Source organism: Leptosomus discolor, chromosome 20 (assembly GCF_034619465.1).
Source record: "Leptosomus discolor isolate bLepDis1 chromosome 20, bLepDis1.hap2, whole genome shotgun sequence".
Classification (NCBI taxonomy): domain Eukaryota; kingdom Metazoa; phylum Chordata; class Aves; order Leptosomiformes; family Leptosomidae; genus Leptosomus; species Leptosomus discolor.
In genome coordinates, this window is record NC_141410.1 from 685221 (window position 1) to 691220 (window position 6000).

A 6000-nucleotide genomic window follows, 5' to 3' on the forward strand; every position below is an offset into this window, starting at 1 on the left:
ATGTTGGGCTCTACGTCGGGATGTGTGTTGGGCTCTACTTCAGGATTTAGCTTAATTTCAGCTCTACGTGGGGACGTGCGTTTGGCTCGACATTAGGACTTAGCTTACTTTCAGCTCTACTTCGGGACGTATGTTGGGCTCTGCGTCGGGATGTGTGTTGGGCTCTACTTCAGGATTTAGCTTAATTTCAGCTCTACGTGGGGACGTGCGTTTGGCTCGACATTAGGACTTAGCTTACTTTCAGCTCTACTTCGGGGCGTGTCTTGGGCTCTACGTCGGGACCTGTGCTGTGCTCTACGTGGGGACATGTGTTGGGCTCTACGTCGGGACGTGTGCTGGGCTCTACGTCGGGACGTGTGTTGGGCTCTACATCAGGATTTAGCGTACTTTCAGCTCTACGTCGGGACGTGTGTTGGGCTCTACGTCGGGACGTGTGTTGGGCTCTACGTCGGCACGTGTGTTGGGCTCTACATCAGGATTTAGCTTACTTTCAGCTCTACGTCGGGAAATGTGTTATGCTCTTTGTCGGGACGTGTGTTGGGCTCTACATCAGATTTAGCTTTCTTTCAGCTCTACGTCGGGACTTGTGTTGGGCTCTACATCAGGATTTAGCTTGTTTTCAGCTCTACTTCGGGACGTGTGTTGGGCTCTACATCGGGACGTGTGTTGGGCTCTACATCAGGATTTAGCTTACTTACAGCTCTACGTCGGGACATGTGTTGGGCTCTACGTTGGGACGTGTGTTGGGCTCTACATCAGGACTTAGCTTACTTTCAGCTCTACGTCGGGACGTGTGTTGGGCTCTACGTTGGGATGTGTGTTGGGCTCTACATCAGGATTTAGCTTACTTTCAGCTCAACGTCGGGATGTGTGTTGGGCTATACGTCGGGATGTGTGTTGGGCTCCATGTCGGGACGTGTGTTGCGCTCTACGTCGGGACGTGTGTTGGGCTCTACGTCGGGACGTGTGTTGGGCTCCATGTCGGGACGTGTGTTGGGTTCTACGTCGGGACGTATGTGGTGGGCTCTACGTCGGGACGTGTGGTGGGCTCTACGGCGGGACGTGTGTTGGGCTCTACATCAGGATTTAGCTTACTTTCAGCTGTACGTCGGGACGTGTGTTGGGCTCTACGTTGGGACGTGTGTTGGGCTCTACGTCGGGACGTGTGTTGGGTTTACGTCGGGACGTGTGTTGGGCTCTACGGCGGGATGTGTGTTGGGCTCTACGTCGGGACGTGTGTTGGGCTCTACATCAGGATTTAGCTTACTTTCAGCTGTACGTCGGGACGTGTGTTGGGCTCTATATCAGGATTTAGCTTACTTTCAGTTGTACGTCGGGACGTGTGTTGGGCTCTACGTCGAGACATGTGTTGGGCTCTACATCAGGATTTAGCTTACTTTCAGCTCTACGAGGGGACGTGTGTTGGGCTCGACATCATTTTTTAGCTTACTTTCAGCTCTACGTCGGGACGTGCGTTGGGCTCTACGTCGGGACGTGCGTTGGGCTCTACGTCAGGACGTGCGTTGGGCTCTACGTCGGGACGTGTGTTGGGCTCTACATCAGGATTTAGCGTACTTTCAGCTCTACGTCGGGACGTGTGTTGGGCTCTACGTCGGGACGTGTGTTGGGTTCTACGTCGCGACGTGTGTTGGGCTCTACGTCGAGACGTATGTTGGGCTCTACATCAGGATTTAGCTTACTTTCAGCTCTACGTCGGGACGTGTGTTGGGCTCTACGTCGGGACGCGTGTTGGGCTCTACGTCGGGACGTGCGTTGGGTTCTACATCAGGATTTAGCTTACTTTCAGCTCTACGTCGGGACGTGTGTTGGGCTCTACGTCGGGACGTGTGTTGGGTTCTACATCGCGACGTGTGTTCGGATCTACGTCGAGACGTATGTTGGGCTCTACATCAGGATTTAGCTTACTTTCAGCTCTACGTCGGGACGTGTGTTGGGCTCTACGTCGGGACGTGTGTTGGGTTCTACGTCGCGACGTGTGTTGGGCTCTACGTCGGGACGTGTGCTGGGCTCTACGTCGGGGTTTAGCTTACATTCAGCTCTACGTCGGGACGTGTGTTGGGCTCTGCGTCGGGACGTGTGTTGAGCTCTACGTTGGGACGTCTGTTGGGCTCTACGTCGGGACGTTTGTTGGGCTCTATGTGGGGGTTTAGCATACATTCAGCTCTACGTCGGGACGTGTGTTGGGCTCCACGTCGGGACCTGTGTTGGGCTCCATGTCGGGACGTGTGTTGGGCTCTATGTCTGTAGTTAGCTAACTTTCATCTCTACGTCGGGACGTGTGTTGGGCTCTACGTCGGGACGTGTGTTGGGCTCTACGTCGGGACGTTTGTTGGGCTCTACGTGGGGGTTTAGCATACATTCAGCTCTACGTCGGGACGTGTGTTGGGCTCCACGTCGGGACGTGTGTTGGGCTCCATGTCGGGACGTGTGTTGGGCTCTATGTCTGTAGTTAGCTAACTTTCATCTCTACGTCGGGACTTGTGTTGGGCTCTATGTCGGGACGTGTGTTGGGCTCTACGTCGGGACCTGTGTGGGGCTCTACGTCGGGACGTGTGTTGGGCTCTACGTCAAGACGTGCGTTGGGCTCTACATCAGGATTTAGCTTACTTTCAGCTCTACGTCGGGACGTGTGTTTGGCTCTACGTCGCGACGTGTGTTGGGCTCTACATCAGGATTTAGCTTCCTTTCAGCTCTACGTCGGGACGTGTGTTGGGCTCTACGTCGGGACGTGTGTTGGGCTCCACGTCGGGACGTGCGTTGAGCTCTACGTCGGGACGTGCGTTGGGCTCTACGTCGGGACGTGTGTTGGGCTCTACGTCGGGACGTGTGTTGGGCTCTACATCAGGATTTAGCTTACTTTCAGCTCTACGTCGGGACGTGTGTTTGGCTCTACGTCGCGACGTGTGTTGGGCTCTACATCAGGATTTAGCTTCCTTTCAGCTCTACGTCGGGACGTGTGTTGGGCTCTACGTCGGGACGTGTGTTGGGCTCTACGTCGGCACGTGTGTTGGGCTCTACATCAGGATTTAGCTTACTTTCAGCTCTACGTCGGGAAATGTGTTATGCTCTTTGTCGGGACGTGTGTTGGGCTCTACATCAGATTTAGCTTTCTTTCAGCTCTACGTCGGGACTTGTGTTGGGCTCTACATCAGGATTTAGCTTGTTTTCAGCTCTACTTCGGGACGTGTGTTGGGCTCTACATCGGGACGTGTGTTGGGCTCTACATCAGGATTTAGCTTACTTACAGCTCTACGTCGGGACATGTGTTGGGCTCTACGTTGGGACGTGTGTTGGGCTCTACATCAGGACTTAGCTTACTTTCAGCTCTACGTCGGGACGTGTGTTGGGCTCTACGTTGGGATGTGTGTTGGGCTCTACATCAGGATTTAGCTTACTTTCAGCTCAACGTCGGGATGTGTGTTGGGCTATACGTCGGGATGTGTGTTGGGCTCCATGTCGGGACGTGTGTTGCGCTCTACGTCGGGACGTGTGTTGGGCTCTACGTCGGGACGTGTGTTGGGCTCCATGTCGGGACGTGTGTTGGGTTCTACGTCGGGACGTATGTGGTGGGCTCTACGTCGGGACGTGTGGTGGGCTCTACGGCGGGACGTGTGTTGGGCTCTACATCAGGATTTAGCTTACTTTCAGCTGTACGTCGGGACGTGTGTTGGGCTCTACGTTGGGACGTGTGTTGGGCTCTACGTCGGGACGTGTGTTGGGTTTACGTCGGGACGTGTGTTGGGCTCTACGGCGGGATGTGTGTTGGGCTCTACGTCGGGACGTGTGTTGGGCTCTACATCAGGATTTAGCTTACTTTCAGCTGTACGTCGGGACGTGTGTTGGGCTCTATATCAGGATTTAGCTTACTTTCAGTTGTACGTCGGGACGTGTGTTGGGCTCTACGTCGAGACATGTGTTGGGCTCTACATCAGGATTTAGCTTACTTTCAGCTCTACGAGGGGACGTGTGTTGGGCTCGACATCATTTTTTAGCTTACTTTCAGCTCTACGTCGGGACGTGCGTTGGGCTCTACGTCGGGACGTGCGTTGGGCTCTACGTCAGGACGTGCGTTGGGCTCTACGTCGGGACGTGTGTTGGGCTCTACATCAGGATTTAGCGTACTTTCAGCTCTACGTCGGGACGTGTGTTGGGCTCTACGTCGGGACGTGTGTTGGGTTCTACGTCGCGACGTGTGTTGGGCTCTACGTCGAGACGTATGTTGGGCTCTACATCAGGATTTAGCTTACTTTCAGCTCTACGTCGGGACGTGTGTTGGGCTCTACGTCGGGACGCGTGTTGGGCTCTACGTCGGGACGTGCGTTGGGTTCTACATCAGGATTTAGCTTACTTTCAGCTCTACGTCGGGACGTGTGTTGGGCTCTACGTCGGGACGTGTGTTGGGTTCTACATCGCGACGTGTGTTCGGATCTACGTCGAGACGTATGTTGGGCTCTACATCAGGATTTAGCTTACTTTCAGCTCTACGTCGGGACGTGTGTTGGGCTCTACGTCGGGACGTGTGTTGGGTTCTACGTCGCGACGTGTGTTGGGCTCTACGTCGGGACGTGTGCTGGGCTCTACGTCGGGGTTTAGCTTACATTCAGCTCTACGTCGGGACGTGTGTTGGGCTCTGCGTCGGGACGTGTGTTGAGCTCTACGTTGGGACGTCTGTTGGGCTCTACGTCGGGACGTTTGTTGGGCTCTATGTGGGGGTTTAGCATACATTCAGCTCTACGTCGGGACGTGTGTTGGGCTCCACGTCGGGACGTGTGTTGGGCTCCATGTCGGGACGTGTGTTGGGCTCTATGTCTGTAGTTAGCTAACTTTCATCTCTACGTCGGGACTTGTGTTGGGCTCTATGTCGGGACGTGTGTTGGGCTCTACGTCGGGACCTGTGTGGGGCTCTACGTCGGGACGTGTGTTGGGCTCTACGTCAAGACGTGCGTTGGGCTCTACATCAGGATTTAGCTTACTTTCAGCTCTACGTCGGGACGTGTGTTTGGCTCTACGTCGCGACGTGTGTTGGGCTCTACATCAGGATTTAGCTTCCTTTCAGCTCTACGTCGGGACGTGTGTTGGGCTCTACGTCGGGACGTGTGTTGGGCTCCACGTCGGGACGTGCGTTGAGCTCTACGTCGGGACGTGCGTTGGGCTCTACGTCGGGACGTGTGTTGGGCTCTACGTCGGGACGTGTGTTGGGCTCTACATCAGGATTTAGCTTACTTTCAGCTCTACGTCGGGACGTGTGTTTGGCTCTACGTCGCGACGTGTGTTGGGCTCTACATCAGGATTTAGCTTCCTTTCAGCTCTACGTCGGGACGTGTGTTGGGCTCTACGTCGGGACGTGTGTTGGGCTCGACGTCGGGACGTGCGTTGGGCTCTACCTCGGGACGTGTGTTGGGCTCTACGTCGGGACGTGTGTTGGGCTCTACGTCGGGACGTGTGTCGGGCTCTGCGTCTGTAGTTAGCTAAATTTCAACTCTACGTCGGGACGTGCGTTGGGCTCTACGTCGGGACGTGCGTTGGTCTCTACGTCGGGACGTGCGTTGGGCTCTCCGTCGGGACGTGTGTTGGGCTCTATATCAGGATTTAGCTTACTTTCGGCTCTACGTCGGGACGTGTGTTGGGCTCTACGTCGGGAAGTGTGTTGGACTCTACGTCGGGAAGTGTGTTGGGCTCTACATCGGGAAGTGTGTTGGGCTCTAAGTCGGGACGTGTGTTGGGCTCTACGTCGGGAAGTGTGTTGGGCTCTACATCAAGATTTAGCTTCTATTCAGCTCTACGTCGGGACGTGTGTTGGGCTCTACGTCGGGACGTGTGTTGGGCTCTACGTCGGGACATGTGTTGGGCTCTACATCAGGACTTAGCTTACTTTCGGCTCTACGTCGGGACGTGCGTTGGGCTCTACGTCGGGACATGCATTGGGCTCTACGTCGGGACGTGTGTTGGGCTCCACGTCGGGACGTGCGTTGGGCTCTA